Raw genomic sequence first — 20,851 nt, forward strand, 5'->3', positions numbered from 1 at the left:
GCAGGCACAGGCTCCAGTGCCTTTCAGAGCGCTGAGGCAGCCTGCTCCAGCCAATCCAGATGCTTCACTCATGCTGCATGAGAGCAGCGTTTGGCTTGGATAAGGTAGTTGACTTTGTGATGCCACCTTGCGCTCGGAGGAGTCTGGAGCCTGGGGCTGGAGAGCATCAAGGGCGTGCTGCAGGATAAGGTAAGTGGGATGTTATTTTTCCCTTTTTTAATTGTTATTGTAATGTGTTTTGATGTAATACTGTAATGTATGTAATGTAAATATACGTAGCGCCCCATGTTTTTTTAATGACACCAACTACCACTGCATTGAACTGAAAACGTATCTTTAGCAAGAACGTAGAAATGCATAGATTACAACAGTGCAAATGCCCTTACAATATAATCACGAATCAGAGAGCGGCATCCTCTTACATAATGGATCCAGTGCGTTGCTTTATTTATCAGTGATTATTCCGTACCCCTTCTGGGCTCCTAATTTGGGAACATATACCATAAAGATTTTCCGTGAAGACAGGGGCGGGGGGACTCTAAAAGTGGTGCCTGAGCCCCTCCTGCGTTCCTGGGAACTGCCATCACAGTGTGTATCATGTCTTATCACATTACAATAGCTGCTCCCTAACCTGAGGTTCGGGTGAGGGTTGTCTTTAGGGAGTCTTTTGTCGAATGTCCCCCGGTCACAATCGTTTGTAAAGGGGTGTGATCTAGTTTGGACAGGGGAAACCTTTCTGCGCTTGGGGGTTGACATTAAAGTCGGAGGTATATATGTGGGTTGAGTAGGTGCTCTTTGTATAGCCTCACAATGAAGGCGGGATCCTAGGCTACTCTCCAATAGTTGCTTCACTAGCCCTATGAGGTTGCCTTTCATGGACCTCAGGCCCCCCCACTTTGGCTCTGAGGTCACCGATAAGCTGATGAGCACTCTGTTCATGATACTGGGAATCTAATGATGTTTTGCTTGTCCCTGCCAACGGTGATGGAATATTAATACAATGTTAATGTTAATGTTACTACAATGAATCACAGGCTCGAGCTGGCCCTGGGGATATATGTCAGATGTTAGTGAGAGGGCTCTTGCAGTACGGGTTACAGCTTTGGAGTTACGTGTAGTGTGATTGGGCTTTTATTAATGGAAGATGTCTGGCCACTCAGTGCATGTGGGGGGACACCACTTGTGTATTTAAGATGTGTTTACATTCAACTATCAAGCTGTCAATGCAGTCTAACACACAATTGCTAACATGAAGTTGAATCATTTTCTTGTCTTTTTTCCTTCCCTGCTGCCCCGCCACGCACACCCTCCACTGCTTTTCTTTTCCCCATCCCTGAAAGATGACAAGTGGGGTTTACACAGCCTTCGCCAAATGTACTAGAACAGAATAAATAATGGGGCTAGGCCCGTCTGCCAAGTCTCCAAATAGATAGTTTCTTTAAAAGTTGATCAGTACCTTGTGCTCTCAAGCTTGAGAATTTGTGGCTGTGGCCCAGCGCAGCTTCTTCCAGGCTCTGACACATGTGCTTTTCAAGTGGCGGAGGCTCCTCCCTCCTTGGTAAAGTGGTGCTCGCTGTGGACTGAGTCCCACCCCAGCACAGCCTAGCAAAGTGAAGTGCAGCAGGCAGGCAGCAAAGGACAATGACAAAGCTATAACTGGAGCTGAGAGTTCAGCTAGTTCAGCTGATGGAGAGCTCAGGAGGACTCAAGCCTAGGTCTCAGATTTCTCTGTTTTGTAGGATGGGGTCTAGGGTGGATGAACCGTCCACCTTGCACTCATTACTCTTCTACCCCACTCCACTCTACTTCTCCTGCCCTCACCTAAATGGAAGCTCTTCATTTAGTGTGATTTCAGTGTTTACAGTGGTATTCATTTACTATTAAAATGTAGTATTCATTTAGTATGCATGAAGACTAAGTAGTATGCCGACAAGCCGAAATATGCAAATTAGGGAATACTAGTTCTGCTCAACTACCCTTCAACTACATGATGAACACTTCAAATGATTGCTAAAAGAAGACTAGTTGTATTCTAGAAGAGTAGTATTTGAAGCTTAGTAGTATTCTGCTAGGGTTTATATGCAGCTCTTGTGCTATTTCAAGAGCAAAATGAAGGCTAGTCTCATTGATTGTGACCACTGTTTGAAGACTAATGGTATTCTTTGTGAGCAATACCTGAATACTGACGGCAATGATTGTGAAGACTCAAGTAAGACTAGCAGAATTTAAACTGAATGTTAATGGAGCACTAGTTACATTCACTCCGATTAATTTATAGTAATGTGATTGATTTGATTGCTTGCACAGGGCTCCTCTTAATGATGCCTCATGGGCCTTTCAGACTAAATTTTATTTGTTACATGTATTGATTATAAGCGGCCTGTTACAAACTCATTAGTCATACATTCAGCAAACGTTTTATGATGTGTATGGAACATTTGTTTGTTTTCATATTACCCAGAAGGAAAAATTGTGCAAAATTGAATTAGTCGCCAGATAAAAGCATAACTGTTCTAATTCCTCCTGTGTTGATTTTCCACCAGACTCTATTAATGTTACAATTTAGAAAAACAATTTGCTAAACATATTGTACAAGGCTTTTATGGCATTATCTTGTAAAATGTTCTTAACAAGATGCAGGTGACCTGTGAGATGACTTTTTATTGATAAAAGAAACGTGCAGATTGGTTGAACTTATAATGTAACAATTGTAAACCACATTATTAGTAAAAATGTCTACATCAGATGTTTGAATGGAGTTATAGTCTATCAGATTATCAGTGCAGATTTTTAAAAAGTGACAAATATAACTAGTCTATCTCTTGGCATCTGCACTTTTAGATATATTGCTATCTAAATCAAAGTTTATAAGCACATCAGTGGTAAAAGTCTCTGCATCACACATTTGAATGAAGTAATTGTCTATCAAATTATTAGAATAGATTTAGAGAAACGGGACAAATATTATCAAAGCTTATAAAGTTTAATGTGGTGAAAATTTCCATCTTGCATTAGTGCACTTGTTGTTAAAGATACGCCGGTCAGTATTTGGGACTTTCCAGTGGTGCTCCTTGCAAAGCACTCAAACACATTCTGTAGAATAAATATAAAAGTGGATACATTAAAAATATATATTAATAGGTGGGAACAGTCATGTCAATTGATTTCTGTCATGAGCATATCCTTCAGTCAGTGTCCTAACAGTTCCATTTACCACCTGCACCCCACTGACTCAAAATACTACAGCAACACCTTTGATTTCCCCTCAATCCCCCTCAGTGGTGGTGGTCTTGTAGAGTACACACAGGAGTTTGCTATTGGAAAGTATCCTTTAAAAACTTTCAAGAAGAAATACACCAAGGTAAACTAGTTCAATATATAAAATACATCCAAACATACCTCTGCAAGCAGAAACTTTCTCTTCTTTCAAGCCTCTATCCTTTGAATGCTTTCTTTGACCAGTTCCTTTGCTGTTTGCCAATTCCTGATCGTTGAATACCATATATATGACTCGATTTAGTACAAATGCTCCAGTATCACTTGAAGTTGGTGCTCTTGCAATTAAACTATAAAGTTGGCCAGCATCTACCAAGATATCGTTGTATCGAAGAGGATTTTTGGGGTCCTTAATGAGTTGTATAAGTCGCCCTTGCCTGTATTCTAAAAATGCACTCCCCATCTCTTCAGCGGAGGTCGTTTCTTCCTGCATTGAAAGAATGGAGATGGATATTAGAGCTACAAACACATGAAATTGGCCTTCATATGAAATTAACATTAACAACATGAGTCTTCTCAGTAGGGTGCAACAACTCTTGTTTAATACCCCAGGTAACATTTAAAAAAACCCTCTCTCTCTCTCTCCGAGAGAGAGAGAGAGAGAGAGAGAGAACATGAGAGAGAATATGAGAGAGAATATGAGAGAGAATATGTGAGAATGAGAGAATATGAGGATATGAGAGAATATGAGAATATGAGAGAATGAGAGAATATGAGCGAATGAGAGAATATGAGAGAATGAGAGAGAGAGAGAGAGAGAGAGAGAGAATGAGAGAGAGAGAGAGACAATGAGAGAGAGAGAATGAGAGAGAGAGAGAGTGAGAGAGAGAGAGAGAGAGAGAGAGTGAGAGAGAGAATGAATGAGGGCCAGATGTACGACCCTATTTTGCATGCGCAAACTGGTTTGTGACCCGTGTGCGCATGCAAAATCTAATAGGGCCGTGTAACAATCCCTATTTAGCGAGTCGCATTTTTTTATGCGACTCGCTAAATAGGAATTGCGAGTTGCTATTAGAAAGGGGCGTTCCAAGGGCGTCCCTTCCTAATAGCGAGTCGAAGGCCTATGTAAGAATGTTTCGCAACCACAATATGCGTTGATAACAGTTTGAGCATCATCCGATCGCTTGCGCCACACCCATAGGAATCTCAACACTACCTCCCATTAAATTTTTTTAAACAAAAACGTTTCATTTTTTTAAATGCATCCCGTTTTCCTTTAAGGAAAACGGGCTGCATTTTTAAAAAAAAAACTACTTCATTTAAAAGCAGTCTCAGACATAGAGGTTTGCTGAGCCCAGCAGGCCACCATAGCTGGGAGGTCCAGCCATTCCCAATGGTGTCGTAAATTGCGAGTGCCTCATGAATATTGATGAGGCATGCAATTTGCAAACCCATTGGGAATCACAAACAGTGTCTCTGACACTGTTGTACATAGTATTTTGTGACTCGCAAATTGCGACTCGGAATTGAGCGCAACTTGCGAGTCGCTAAATGCCATGGTCGTACATCTTGCCCTTAGAGAGGTAAAGATAGAGAGATATGCAACACCACCTTGTACATATTAATCTTATGAAACTGATAGCATGTTTTTTGTATGGGTGAATATGAACTTATACATATAGCAGGGGTGATAGAATGGCAATATAGGAACAATTTACACTGAATTTTAGGTGACATCATACACCATGGGCTGAGTGGTTTAAAAATATCAGCTATAGTGTTTTTAGTCTGTTGCTGCTCCATGGTATTCTGATCTTCAATGGAGATGTGAACATGCCAATATAAAAAAAAAAATACCACACAGTTTGCTTCTGCATATAAATCTGCTAAAGCTATCCAGGAGGATAAAAAATGTGGTTGACTAATGTGTGGTGGAATGAAATGGCCGTAATATGTTATAAGTGCGCGGGGAAAACAAAGTGGAAAATTCACTGCATTTGACTTTAAAAATTTGGCGTATATAATTTTAAATTCAAAACAGCAACTGGAAGCAAACAATACAAGTAACTGAACAATTATCAAAGAACAAACTTACATTCGTTTCTGAAAGGATATCCCGGAGACCTCCAATAGCCTTTGTCACCACTGGGAGATCTTTTAGGTCAATCCCAAGTGCTGCAAAAAAGCCAATATATGTACATTTAAATGTATATTGCTTTTATACAAAATAAGACTTCAAACTTACCAGCTATCACATTAGCACGATGTATATTTGTTTGCACATTTGTTCTATTGGCTTCTCTGTGATCTTTTTTATTGTACACGTTAGGTCTTGCCTCACTCTGGTCAGACAGTTCATAATGGTTGTCAAAATCATCTTCATTAGATTGGCAATTGCCGAGATTCTCCCATATCTGATCTTCTTCACCATTGGCTAAGTTAATAGATTTATTGATGGTTGCAATTAGCGATTCTTGCATTTGCTGTGGCCTGTATTCAGAATTAATTTGTTGTGCCAGCACAGAGGATTGAAGTTGGTTCTCTGGATGATTGATAGGATGTATTATTTTGTGATGGTTGGAGTGGATGTGAATTAACTAGGGGCCAATCTTTTTGGCTATGATACGTGGGTTCTGATCCACTATCTTTGTTGTTTCGTCATTGACTCTTGGCACATATCCTGAAGGGGAGACAGATGTCATAGCAGCCGAGGCATTCAATAAATAATTGTTGTTTGACGGTATTGTAGGAGACGACATGGTGCAATGTAAGTCTGTCTGATTTAATTCTGCACATTGATTATCAATATTGAGTGAGTCCCTCGCAGAACCAGGTATACTTCCTGACTGATGGACGGTTTGTTGAATGAAAGAAAGACTGTTAGACGCTAACGCAGAAGCAGTTGTATCTTTGTGTTTCCCAACTCACTGTCTACTGTAATCCGGTCTTTCCATAGTTGACTTTTGTAGGCCTGGGTTGCTCAAAACTTGATGTTGTTTGGGTTTTCCATTAGCGGTCAAATGGTTGAATAACGGCGTTTGGCCTGCTGGTGGAACAGAAGTACAGCTATTGCACTATGCTAGTTGCCTATGGTTCAGATTTGTTGTTACAGGGCTACAGTGTAGTGTTCCTGAAGGTGTAGTGCTGGTTGATGGGGCAATAGTTTGCCCAGTGTTAATGCTTTCTGAGATATAATTTCTAGTCTGGTTTGGATTTTTTGGTGGTGGATCAGTGTAGTTTGTTGTCACAGAAGTATGTAAAATAGTACTCTCAGAAGTATGTAAAATATCACTCTGTTGCAATTGAAAGTTATATATTCAGAAAATTCCTCACACATTCTTTGCATTGTTGGATCTACAAATTTTGTATAACTTTTTTTGGTTGTATTTTTCTTTAAAAATGTCCCAACAACTTTTTTCTTTTTAATGCCATCCTTCTATTGCTGCTTAATGCTTCTGGCGAATTGCTGCTTTTTCCTTTTGGTTGCAAGTTTTGAATTTTCCATTTTGCATTTATCCATCTTTGATTTCTCCATTTGTAAAGCATTGAAATCATTTTTGGGTTTCTGACTTCCTAGAACTGGCATATTTTCTTTAACCTCTTTTAATCGACTGGCAGCTCGATCTTTTTTCTTTGAAGAGAGTTTTTTTGTCTCAATATTACCCATATGTACCAATTCCTTGCCCAAATCCTGTGCTACAGTCATACTGTTTTTTTTATAAACACATCCATAGTCTTTTTCACAGCTGCACATTGTTATTGACTGTCAGTAACATAAAAAACACAAACATTTCATTTTTGAAATGTTCCTATTTGCAAACGACTTGCGATACGGTACTTATTTGTATGACCTATTATTGTGTAAATTTACTTGTCACTGAAACTGGTGAGATTATAGTACCCTGTGTAAAATGAACAATAACTATGGACCCTCAATTAGACTTTGGCAAACGAGTATTCATTCAGTGACATGACAGATCCTCTCCACCTTATTGCAAGTGCATCACATCCTAATGCATTTGTAATAAGGTGGATGGGTAATTCATAATGTTTGGGATGGATTACTCACCCACCAATTTGTAAATCAGGTCACATATTTGTAAAGTATTGCATTACATTATGTATTTAATTTGTAGTCATTTTCTATGGAGCTGTGGGCAGGCATGTAACACCTCAGAAAGAGGTATTTTGACATAGGTGTAGGGTTGTCAGAACTGGCTACAGTAATACCCATCAATGGGCTTACGAGAGATTGGGAGTAAGTGGAATAAGCCAAGGGAATAGAAATTTTAGGGATGGAAAGTGCAGCATGGAGGCCTGCGTGATGGGACAGGAGGAGAAATGACTTCATTTGATGTACCTTTAATAGCAGATCTTCAAAGCAAAGGAAAAGGTGATTTACCATAAGATGAGATGACTGTTTTAAACAACGTAGAGCCAAAGTGGAAAAGGGAACATTGCATTTGTGAAATTCATTCTCACTTGACACCGAAAAGAAAGGTACTGGATACCATCAGGGGCGGACTGGTGTTTCCATGTACAGATTGTGTAAAGGCCGAACCAGATAGCATTCTATGGCCATAACTGGTTCAACAGTAACTGAGCCTAGCTTTTAGTATTGATATGCATTTCAGCAATATTCAAAAGCAAACTTAACTGACAGGGGGACAGTGAAACATACATATTGAAGACACTTACATTCACTGTAGAAGACTAGGATTCCTTTATAAATCATTTTCTTCTTGGTAGGTGTCCCAATTTATCTTCGCTGTGGATTTTTGTTTTGGCAGAGAAGATTAATTACTGGCATGTGCACTGCTAATTAAAGTCAGTTTTCCTGAAGTGAATCAATTTGTTTAATCAGGGGAGTGTCAACCCCGCGGCTACCTGATGCAAATTGCATATCAAATATTGCACAGCTGTAAAAGGTTCCACAAAAGTTCAGTTAAATACCTCTATTCAGCACGCCTAGTAATTTCCGATTCACAACCCACTTAAAAAGAAATCGCTTGTACAGAATGTTTCCAATTAAAATGTCATTGAGAAGAACAAGGTTTCTATTCTCGTCTAGTGGCAGGAGAGCAAATGGCCATAATTGTCATTTTACCCCAAGGGTGAGACCTATGTGATGGGTGAGAGACACATCATTTTGTACTTTGGTAGACAGTACAAGCAAGGGTCAAGGGCTAAGCACTTTCTGTGTGCTTGCACCATATCATGCAAACAGTCCTATCATAAATGGAACCACGAGTCCTTGAATTGAAATGGAAGCATGCTGCTGTGTGTGGTTTGGCATTGACTCGCATGCAGACTATTCAGGCGTGCCAGTCCTTCAATGTGATACTTTCTGTACGGAGCCTGGTCACTCGGCATGCACTGCTATATGTCATCCGAACAGCCTGCAGGTCTTGAGGCTCAATCATCCTGCTTGAAGTGTGGGGCTTCGTCTGATGCTAAGGGGGAGTTCGTTTCAGGTCTTGGCCGCGACGTAGGAGAGTGAACCTGCCACCCGTTCTGGCTCAGAGGATGCGGGGTATTTAGGGCAAGGCTAGGTTAGGGGAGCGGTGGTTTCTCCTGGGGGCATAGAAGGAGATTCTCTTGTTGAGGTATTGGGTTCCGGTGTTGTGGAGGGCTTTGTAGGCGTGTGTGAGCAGCTTGAAGGTCACTCTCTTTTTGACGGGGAGCCAGCGGAGGTGCTGGGTAATGTGGTCTTGTCGTGGGATGCTGAGGACGAATCTGGCTGCAGCGTTCTGGACAGTCTTCTGAAGTAGAAATTTGTTGATTCCAGCATAGAGAGCGTCCCTGTAGTCCAGCCTGCTGGTGATGAGTGCATGTGTGACGGTCTTCCTGAATTCAGGGTGGATCCATTTGAAGGTCTTGCAGAGTATGCAGAGGGTGTCTGTAAATAAGTACACATATACATACAGAGTGTGACATATATAAAAGAGAGAGCCGTGGCAAGGCAGTGAAGAGCATTGAGAAAATAATTAGCAGATTTCACTGAATGTAATTTTCTGAGGTTTTAATTTTAGCACAAAATTGTTCACGGCTCAAGATTCTTTTTATATCGTAGGAGTAATGGCAGAAGCAGGAGCAAAAAAAAAGACTTTCTGAAAAACGAGGTCCATATCACAAACATTTAATATCGGTACGTGATTTAGTATGTTTGAATGGGTGTAGGATTGCCTTTGAATAGTAAACTCAGTCCAGCATTGGTGAAACATGTAGAGGACATGGAGTAATCCCACAGACAGATTTGTGTATTGTTGCATTCCTGGAAGCTGGGTGAGACGCAAACTGGAGAGGGAAGAGTTAGGCTTCACCTGTACACTTCCAAGGGTGCTCTTTGATTTAGTGCCAGGTCACCATAAAGGGACCTGGGCACATCTTAGTAAGGAGATGAGACTGATAAGAGAATTATAAAAAACAGGGTTCTCTAGCCCAACCTTTTGAAGCACATATATCATACCCAGTTATGAATGCTAGTCGCTCCCTTTGGCCTGTGAGAGACTCAGCGCCTGCTGAGTGTGGCTTCTTTGTGTGCACCAGACTCACATGGACTTGACTGCAGCAGTTGTGATCCCCTGCAGATGGGGCGCACTCAGGAACTCCAAATGCTTGACCCTTCACCCTACCTGGATGGGAGCTCTAAACATTCAAGAAAAATTAGAACATTGGAATGTTGGGCGCTCCACAATGAATTGTTTCTGTTTCTCTTTTTTTAAATAAATCTTTTTATTGTAACAGCGCAGAATTACGTCTTTACATCATCAATATTACAAACACGCTTATGCAGTACCACCCCTCCCCCCCAGAGTGTTGCCAAAGGGCCTCACTGGGCCGCTGTCCTCCTTATCTCCTGGTATGATCAGATAATTTCTGCTTGATTCATGGCAAGGGTTGTGTCAACCACCGGAGGCAGGGACTCCCCCATATACATTCCATTTATTCCCAAATTTTCCCCCACTGTTTTGGGCAACCTGTTTTGGCCAGTTCATATTTGTTCTGTAGCAGTTCAAATGACATCATCTCTCTACCCGTGTGGAGGTCTCCCAACCTGGAAATCCCGATTAGGTCCCACTGAGTGAAGTCTTTTCTGATGCCTGAGGCCCCCAATTGCTGTGAATCCCAAAGTGGTGTGGCTTTGGTGAGCTTGTTTTTCCACCCTAGTTTAGAGAGAGCCACATGCCATTGCCGGACCGTCACCGTTGTGGGACCCTCTAGTGGAGATACCCTCTTAGCTGCAGCACCGGCCTCTCCATCTGGTAATGTTAACGGTTGATCAACCCATTGTTTAACGGTTGCAAATTGTGCTGCCCTATAATACATCTGGACGTGTGGCAATGCGATCCCTCCATCATACCAACCACGGGTCAGCTTCCTGAGTCCAATCCACGGTGGGCCGCCGTCCCACAGCAGGGAATGCACCTCCCTGTTTATTGAGTTGAATTATGATTCTTGAACTTGGAAGGGCGTATTATGCAATACATATAAAAATCTCAGCAGCAGGGCCATCATTTTATGTTTGTCTCTTTTTAAATAAGACAATTATCCTGAGAGTTCTAAAAGCCTATAAACCTTTTTCTACGATTTGTACTGTGTGTTAAGAGCCCTCTCCCTTATTATAGAACTCTGGTTCAGGGCCATTAACAAGCAGTATAACACCCAGCAACAGCCTATATTATATTTAAGCACTTTCAAGGATAATCTAAATGTACAAAAAATAGGATAAATATATCTATTAGTCCTGATCTTGTTAGACTTGTTAATTTTGATCTCCAGCACAGTTTGGGAGACATACTTTTATAAACGTGTTTCTTTATTTTATAGGAATCAATGGAAACAACAAAAATGATAACACCAATTTTAGGTATCCTAGATAAAAATATCATACGTTCCAATGCAATTGGTGATAAACCAGGTGTACAGGATGAATGTAGTCAATCAGAAAAGACAGGTAAAAACATTTTTAATGACATTGTCATATCACAAACATGTGAAATAGTTTATTTTTAATTGTGCGTGTTCTAGTGTAATTGCTCTCAATGAGAATACATTGACCTGCCATGCTCTCTCTCTGCTCCTTTACAAATTATGCTACTACAGAAAGCTTGTACACATAGGCATCTACGAAAACCTTTCTCCTCAGGGTACGATGTTAAAGAAAGTGACTTTGAGACAAATGATTTGCACCATAACAGCTCCCGCTTTGCAATCAATGCTTTTTCAACAAAGAGGCATTGCCCTTCACGTCAAGTGTGAGGGGTGAAATGATTACAAATCTAAAGGAAAGATCAAGGTAGAACTATATTATCATATCCCACCCTGTTACCTCATCAGACAACTTTATTCTGTGTTAACTGACATCCCCGTGGATGGTGTGTTAATAAGTGAATGGAATTTCTGTACTGCACAATACTTTATTTAGGGAAACTTAATAAACTGATTTCTAATAAATAGGCTTCAATGCATGTTTTCTGTTTTTTTATGCACAGATCCTAAAGAGTTAGAAACTGAAGTAGTCTCATCCTTTACTATGGAATATAATTTAAGTACTCCAACATATGATTTTGATAAAGAGGCTTATGAGGAATTACACACATCTGGGCATCAGAATGAATATGCAGATGAAAGAGAAAATAATTTTGATCCAGAAGACAATGAAATCGGTTTTGAAGCACAAGACTTTTCTGAGACTGTGGTAAACAATATAACTATTGTAAATGAGGGCGAAATGAATATTTCTGAAAAGCATGAAATACAAGAAAACATTTTTTTATTTAAAGGTTCACGACACACTGTGCAAGCTGTCCTACTGCTTATCATTTGCTTTGCGGTTAGATTTAGAATTTCTGATGAGGCATTAGGGGCACTACTGGACTTAATTTGCTGCATTTTACCAGTGCCTAATAAAATAATTAACTCGTTATTCAAACTTAAGATGTTTATAAAAAAAATATCACTATTCCTAAGATAAGAAACTACTGTTCCTCTTGCTATGAAAGCATCAGCGATAATGCAAAGATCTGCACTAACACCCATTGTCTAAAGGATCTTACAGAGCCTGGTGCTGTTGCATTGTTTGTCCAACATTCCATAATTGAAAAGCTAAATACTATGTTTCAGAGGAGAGATTTTACGGAGGAAGTGAGAACACACCGATATGAACACTACAAACAGAATGGAAACTCTGTAATAGGTGATGTTTATGATGGAATTGGATATAACACTACTGCAGCCTGGGTAAGGGTGTGCTTGCACCCCTTACTGTGGTATAGGCTACCTATATCCACCTATATATACACATATAAACCTATAAGCCACTCCTATGGCAGGCCTTGACAATCCTGAAGGCAGAGTGCTTGGTTTTGTGTGACAGGGTTCCCAAGCATGAGCTGAGCCCCTCTGCAGCTTTCGGAAATACTTCCTTTGGCTGTTCTGTGATACAGTCATACCATATACTCTTTAGTGCATTTTAACCTCGCGGTAAATACTAACTTTGGAATGGCTGCATCAAAACATGTTGTGTTTGGTGTCAAACGCTTAAGAATACTACCCCCCCCCCCGCCAGTTCTGGCGGCGGGGGTAGCATTCCACCCTTCTAGAGGGAGAGACATGTTCACACTGGTCTAACCCGGTAGGACTTTCCTGAGCTCTGCTATCACAAAATGGATGGCCTTCTGCTGCTGACCGAAACTCCGGCAGGGGAGGCCTGGACAATAGGTTTCCTGTCAAAGGGATGTGTAACCACCTCCCCAGACAGGCAGATTTGTATTGGGGCTGGGCGGGAGCACTCTCCGGTGTTTTAAAGTCCTGCACTGGGGCACACTTGGTATCCCTGTGCATAGTCCAGTTCAAACCGGTTGCAGGGGCTACCTGCCCCTGCTCTGGCACGAAACTGGAAAAAGGAAATGGGTGTAACCACCCCTCTTTCCAAACCCTCCCATAGGTGGGTCCCTAGAGTATGTCCAACCCCCAACCTTAGTATAAGTATGGGAACCCAGTCCTTAATACTTTAGATTACCCTGGACGAAACTCTGCAACATATATCCTGGACCTTCGACTTTCTATCCTGACTAGAAGACTGAAGAAATCTCCCTTGGGGTCAAGGAGTGACTCCCCTGCTTGGCAGGCACCAAAGAAGCAACTGACCAGTCTGCAATTCTGAAGCTCCCGCTGGACACCAAAGTCTCTGCATCACAAGAGGTGGATTTCCAGACTTCTCCGAGGCAACCCTGAGTCAACAGCAAAGCTGAGGTCCATGGCTATCGTGGGTGACGTGGAAACGTGACCCCTGGACACCGTGAACTTTTGCAGCAATGCTATCTTCCTGGTCCTCCTCGAAGTTGTGCTTTGGGCTCCGAGTAGCCCCAGCCTTGAGCACCTCCTGCACTGAAGATTGATGGCCTCCACTCCACGAGTGACCCGTTTCAAGTGCGACCGCTCCAGGCTCCTTCGCGATCACTAGCCTGTTGGCTAGCGGGTCCCCATGAAGGCAACTCCTCTTCTACTTGGGCTTTCCTGGTTGCTCCAGATGTGCCCTGACTTACCCACGCTGGGTGAGTCCCTCAGACCTTGCTGGTCTGCACCGCAGTCCTTTCTCTGAATTCCTGTGACTTGCCGTTGCCAAGGATTGTTGGGTCCAATCTGGTCACCGACATGGCAGCACTCGACAGACTACGTGGGACAGCTCCAATCTGGCTCGTGGACTTTGTCGACACCTCCTGGACCTCGTGGCTGAAGAGTCAAGACACCCATCAACTCACCTGAAGCACCCGACATCTGTGGACATTGGTCCATCCTGGCCTCGGTCACTGGCTAGTGACCCAGACTCTGTCCCCTCTGCTTTCAGGTTCCTTCCATCCTAGATCCAGGCTTGGATCTCTTCGGACACTTCTCCTCTTCACTGCAGCAGCAGTTCTTTGCAGGCTTCCATTGCAATCGACGACGCAACCCGACACCAAAAGACACCTATGCACCGGGCTTCCCTTGGTGAGGTAACTCGAGTACTCCGGTGCTCCCATGGTGCTAGCCCTAGAACTTCATAAGTCCAAAAGGGTTTGGTTATTGACTCGATTGTAAGTGTCCCTAATCTTCAAATTTCCAACCGCGACATTGCCCAAAGAAGCTAACGGGAACCCGCGGTTGTGTTTACACACTGCATACAGTCCCCATGGGTCCCCTGTGTCACCACCTTGGGTGGTTCCTTGGGGTCCCAGTGATTCTACAGGCTCTAGGCCTTGTGTCTATTCCACTCGTGGTTCTTATACCACTTTTTTGGTATATGGTTTGGTACGCCCCTAGGGCTCAAACGTGTATTTGTGCTATTACTGTTGATTGCTAACTTGTAAATTAAGTACTTCGAACTCCAGTCTCATAAACAGACTAGAGGGGTGTGTTTTAACCTAAATACATATATTTTGAATATATACCTGGTGTGGTTGTCCTTTCATTTGATCATTCAAGAGATTATAGACTGGTAAAACAAGCTGCTTTACATTCCTTCAAGACTTAGCCTGAAGGCTGCTCTCCGTAGCTACCACTAGGATAGCTTTCAATAAAGGTTGTCTTTAACCAAATCACCATAAGGGGTTGTTTGGACTGATACAAGGTGCCCACTAGAACTAGTGGGCAGCATATATCAGGCCACCTTCTCACAATACCTACATCCTTTAACTGAGGATTTGAGTCAGTTGGAAAATGGAGTTATGTTTACAGATCATACCGGCTCTGTTTTTGTATGTCGTGCTGCACTACTTTCATGTACTTGTCATCTACCAGCTCGTTGTTTGGTTACCAACAGTAAGCAGTTCAATGGGAAGTTTTGCTGTTGGTCCTGTTTACAGCCAGGCATGACTTCAAGATCGGGAATGGGGCATTGTCATGTTTTTCCTTACAATGATGATGATCCTAAAGGACCACCACAAACAACAGAAAATCTGAAGAATTATATAAATGAAACATTAGCTAAAATACAAAAGGGTGAACATGAATATTCAGTTCATGGTGTGAAAGGCCCTTTCCGGTTTCTGTTCCTTTCCCTTTTCCCATGTATTAAGGGATTTTGTTTAGATTATATGCATGGGGTCTGCGCTGGTGTAATGAAACTAATGCTCACATTATGTTTCGGGAAGCAATATGAGAAGTCATGCTTTTCAACACACTCTTACAGAGACCTTGTTAGCAAGAGATTACAGGCGATCAAGCCTCGACTTAACATATCAAGACCTCCTCGTAGCCTTGAAGATGTCCATTTATGGAAATCCTCCGAATACAGAAACTTCTTGCTCTTCTGGGGAATTCCAGTACTAGCTGATGTATTACCCAATCAGTTATTTATACATTTTTGCCTCTTCTCATAAGGAATATATTTACTGGATAAAGAAAGTCTAACATTTTCAGAAATCGACCGAGCAGAGACTTGCTTGCTCACCTTTGTCAAATTTTTTGGAGACCAAATAACTGTTTTCATTTTGAAGACCTAAATGGCTACATAGTGTCCCACATCTCTGGAACACAAAATGTAGAAAGTCAAATCCTAAATACTGTGACATTAATTCAGATGATACCATTACTAAAAGCAACCTGTAATATTGATAGCGAGATAGAAAATGCAGTCAATAGACTTATGGATCCATCGATACGTGTGGAGAGAATGGAGATAGTAGATGGGTGCTTTCAAATGGGGAAAGTGACTATAAAAGATTTAACAAATGATGAGTCCCTGTCAGCGCAAAAAAGAGTATCTATATACTTCGAAAGGAAAGTAGCATCATATGATAAAATTAGTTTAAGGAAGGGTTATTGCTACATGTATGCAGCAAACTAAACAGTCAGACGGGAGCAAAGTACAATAAAATACTTAGATAATTCAGAAATGCAGTTTGGAAAAGTGTTGAAATGTATCCAGGTTACAGACATAAATAGAAAAACTCACAACTTGGCACTATTAAATCCGATGCCTCGTATAAACACATATTCCAGTGACTGCAATGTCCATCAAGTTAATCCAAGTTGGAACCAGATAATAGCAGTGTATATTTCGGAAATAGTAGGAAGTTGCGACTTTGTTTGCACCACAATATTGTCATTTGTATGCGAATTCCCAAATCACTATGAGAGAGATTAGTGGATGCCGTTGTATCAGCAGTACCACAACATGATATAGGAGCCACTTTCAGCTCTTAGTGGATTGAACTACATTGTCTGTTATGTAACACAGTATGTGGTCACCTGGATTTTCTCAATTGTTTAATGGAAAGTTATGTACTTGATTCTAAGATTGACCTTGTGAAACCCTACCAACATCTACATGCCCAGATGTTTAAATGGTCTATACCATACATTTCAGCAGGTTTGAAAACTGATCTGGGGGTTAACGTACTCCACCCTGTAATTACTAGGAAATGTTTTATACACATCACTTTTAACTACATCCCTCTCTCCCAATGTAAACAAGTAATTACCAGGGCACCCGTAAGGCTATGTGTTTACTTTTACAAAATGTTTTTCTAAGTACATTTTAAGTACATTTTAAGTACATTTTAAATACATTTTAAATGTTCTGTAAAAGCTAGATTTTACCACCTCTATCCATAGGAAATTCACACTGTTGTGTGCTATTATCAATTTATATACTTAAGAAAATAAAATTTCTGCTAACCATTTAGTTTAAATGGTTTTCATTGACAAATGGGCTTCTATGCGTCTCTGTCATATGTGGAGATTGTTCATTGTGTTACTGATAAAAACCCATGTACTTTTACTTTATTGTAATCTTTGGACTGTTGAAAATAAACCAAATAGTCATATGAACAAATGGTCATAAGTGCTGGGATACTTTGACCATTAATTCATACTAATAAATTAATGGAGGCAGTTGTAAGATCCTCCCACCTATGCATGTGTAACTGGGAAGTATCTGCAAGTGCACCTGTTTATTTGTTAATATTGTGATATATTATTAACCTAGCCATACCATTCGGTTTATCTTTAACAGTTTGGACACAAAATGCTTTGGACATATATCTTTTTAATATTTAATAACTAAGGTTCACAATCTGCTACGATTCAAGAATGCCGCTTGAGTAGAATATTAATAGTGGTCCAGTAGTATTCAAATTGTTTGTATTCACTAAATGTTCTCCATTATAAATGAAGACTATATGATTAGCAAATAAGTATTTGCTTAGTATTCTGTTAGTGTTCAAGAAGTATCACTTACATATCAGTAGTCTTCATGCACTAGCCTTCCCAATAAGAATACTACAGAATACTAAAATTGGCATAAAATTGTCTTCGAATGCTATAAAAAGACAGGTTAACCACTAAATGTAGTACTAAACTTCGGTATGGGATGTGTAGCTGCTCTGCTTTGGCTGCTACTGCTCCTGATTTTTTTTATTTTTCCTCTGTCGGAGTTTCCCTGGTTTCTGAGCAGACTTGTTAGCCCAACTGCTCATTCCCGCAGTCCGTAGCCCCGCTTCAATCGTGCTTTTGGGCTGCTTGCCTACTTTGGTTTTGCTTCGCTGTTCGCGGCTCCACCTGTGGCTCCACTTCACTTCTAGGCAAATTTTCTTCCTTAAGGCTTTATCTAGACAGGATGACCTCCTACCACAGCCCCTGCCTAGGACTGCTGGCAACAGGAGTATATGTCTGTCAGGAGACAGGCCTTACTCCTCTGCCAAGCCGAGTAAACCCCGGGTGCGTCCTCTCGCGAAGACTGAACAGTAAATCATTCAGTGATGGGAGAATATCTCAAAGTCTTATTTTTGTTCAGTCATCGTCAAGGATGGAACAAAGCGTACGCCTTCAGCACTGGCAGACTAAGGTGAAGAACATTTTTATTATGGCAGCGCCACATACTCCATCTTCAGCAAGGTTAACTCTGACTAAGAGTAGCAAGCATTGGCAGTGCCAATAGGTCTTCAGATATGTGCTCTGCATTTCATCTTGCACCCATACATCCATTCAGCAATTCACGAACTCGTTCTTGCATTCACCCTCTGTCAAAATGTAATAACTCACACACAAACTCAACAGGATGCGCCTAATAAGGTGAAACAATCCAAGTAGTAAAAAGAAAACTTGCTGCTGTCTAAACACAGTGGACATATGTTTGCAATAATGAAAATAATCATAGCAGCAGCAGTCTTCCTTGAAGATAACATAGCATTGTTTCAAAGTGCTGGTATGGTCCCTACATATAGAACCAACGTTTTGCCCACCTTGGAATGGTAAAACAATGATACACCATTGACAAAAGAGTTCCATCACGAGTCTCCTAGTCTCCTAATCGCCTAATAGGGACGTAGCTGATTGCTGCTAGCGGTGCGGATCGCGTTATCAGTATTGCTAAAAAAATTGCTTTTTGCACATGTCTTAATTGTTTTTATATCGTTTTAAAGTGGAAACTGAACTTTTGGTTACACTGACCTGCTGTACATAGGAACTGCCCTGCACCCCGGTCCGTCGCGGCAAGTGCCGATCGCACGGAGGGTGGACCTTGGGCTTGACTCCTCCCCCTCCCCCCACCACTTCCGGGGCATTGGGGTTAAAATCAATGTCCGGGCGAACGCGCAGCGGACGTAGCTGATTGCTGCTAGCGGTGCGGATCGCGTTATCAGTATTGCTAAAAAAATTGCTTTTTGCACATGTCTTAATTGTTTTTATATCGTTTTAAAGTGGAAACTGAACTTTTGGTTACACTGACCTGCGGTACATAGGAGCTGCCCTGCACCCCGGTCCATCGCGGCAAGTGCCGATCACACGGAGGGTGGACCTTGGGCTTGACTCCTCCCCCTCCCCCCACCATTTCCGGGGCATTGGGGTTAAAATCAATGTCTGGGCGAACGTGCAGCGGACGCGCGCAGCGGGCGTGCCGGTGACGCGCCAAAGGCGCGCCAAAGGCAAGCCCGTCTGCGTCCGTCCGTGCCAGACCGTCGCCGGGAGCCATAAACCCTGCCTCATTCAATGCCCAATTGAGTACTCACCTTACCAAGCGCATTACATACTCCAGTTTAAAGATAACACACCCCCCCACGCTCATCATTCACCAACCCAATTGTGTATTCAAAAATTCCCCGCTGCCATCGAAGGCCCTACTACATGCCTACTTTGCGGTTTCCAGAGCATTCCTGCTCCTTCTACTACCGACCTGCCAATAACGAACAGTAGGACCAGCTGGAACTGCTTTCTAGCAAATGTTCGCTCATTGCCCAAACACGCAACCAACATCTGGGACCTTATCTCCTCTACCCTCCCTGATATAGGATTTATCCCTGAAACATGGCTAAAACCCTCCTCCAGCCCTGCTATCGCCATCGCAATACCGGACGGATACCATCTGCTCAAAGTTGACAGACCACGCAAAACAGGAGGTGACATAGCCATCATATATAAAGATCCGATAAAAGCAACCATGCTTGATCAATATACCAGTAATAAAATCGAAATCCTAACTTTTCGATTGGACATCCATTCTCAGCTAAGCTGGAAAGGAGCACTAGTATATCGTCCTCCAGGACCCATTTCTGACTCTATTCACCATCTCCTCAATACAATCGCCTCTCATGTAATTTCCTCCAGCAGATTTCTTCTTCTGGGTGACTTCAACGTTCGTAGTGAGATCCCCGATAATTCAGACGCGGCCACTCTTTTGACTGAATTATCAACGTTAGGACTCACCAAAATTAATACTGCCCCTACACATAGTGGAGGCCACACTCTAGACTTAGTCCTCTCTAATACCCCAAACATCGAATACCTTTCAACTAATCCATTGACCTGGTCTGACCATTCCTCAATAGAATTCAATTTGTTGGGTCCTGCAGCACAAGTGACCGCAAATAATCTACCCTCACGAGAATACAGACAATGGCACAAATTAACCCCCACACTATTCCGTGACACATTCATCCCCCCCTATTATTCTGCCTCGGATTCATTGGATACATGTATAACCACCTTCCAAAACTCAATGAAATCTACTATAGATACCATAATCCCTCCTAAACACTCCTCGGCTACCACCAAACGCACTCAAGCCCCTTGGTACACCGATGACCTCCGTGTAGAAGAAAGCCACTGTAAAAAATTAGAACGCCTATGGCGCAAAACCCAACACCTTTTGGATAAAGACAAATACAAATGAGCTTTGGACTCCTATCATAAAAACTTAAAATCCGCTCGGAAAAACCATATAGCTAACCTTTTAAAGACCACAGACAACACTCCCAAAGTCCTTTTTCAAGTACTCAACTCCCTCATCAATCCCAAAGCCTGTAACATTGCCAATCACTTCTCACAGAAAATAAATGATATATATAGCCAAAATAACTACCAATACCATACACCACAATCACCACAGCACATTAATCTCCCCCCCTCCCCCCACACTTATCCTCCAAAAATTGCCTCTGCTCACAACCCAAGAAACTGAATCGCTCCTTAAATCTGCCAAGTCAGGCTCCCCCAAGGATCTCATTCCAGCCAAAATCTCAAAAAGTTTAGCAGGAGAACTGGCTTCTCCCCTCTGTCATATCCTCAACAAATCCATCGTAGAAGGCAAGCTACCTGATGACTGGAAGGCAGCACAGATCATGCCTACAAGAAAGAACACTAAACTTGGCCCGAA

The 20,851-nt window shown here is 41.9% G+C and overlaps 1 long non-coding RNA gene across 1 annotated transcript in view; it reads right to left on the reverse strand.

The window, feature by feature from the left end:
* Window positions 1–2,642: 2,642 nt before the first annotated feature.
* The window catches only part of LOC146788611 (uncharacterized), a 104,021-nt gene continuing 85,812 nt past the window's right edge, over window positions 2,643–20,851 (reverse strand). The window contains exons 2-3 of the long non-coding RNA XR_014970877.1: window positions 3,400–3,703; window positions 2,643–3,093 (exon numbers count right to left, since the gene is read on the reverse strand). This is a non-coding gene — a long non-coding RNA (uncharacterized LOC146788611). The remainder of the gene's footprint in view (window positions 3,094–3,399; window positions 3,704–20,851) is intronic.

The sequence above is a fragment of the Triturus cristatus genome, chromosome 11, assembly GCF_964204655.1.
Source record: "Triturus cristatus chromosome 11, aTriCri1.1, whole genome shotgun sequence".
Classification (NCBI taxonomy): domain Eukaryota; kingdom Metazoa; phylum Chordata; class Amphibia; order Caudata; family Salamandridae; genus Triturus; species Triturus cristatus.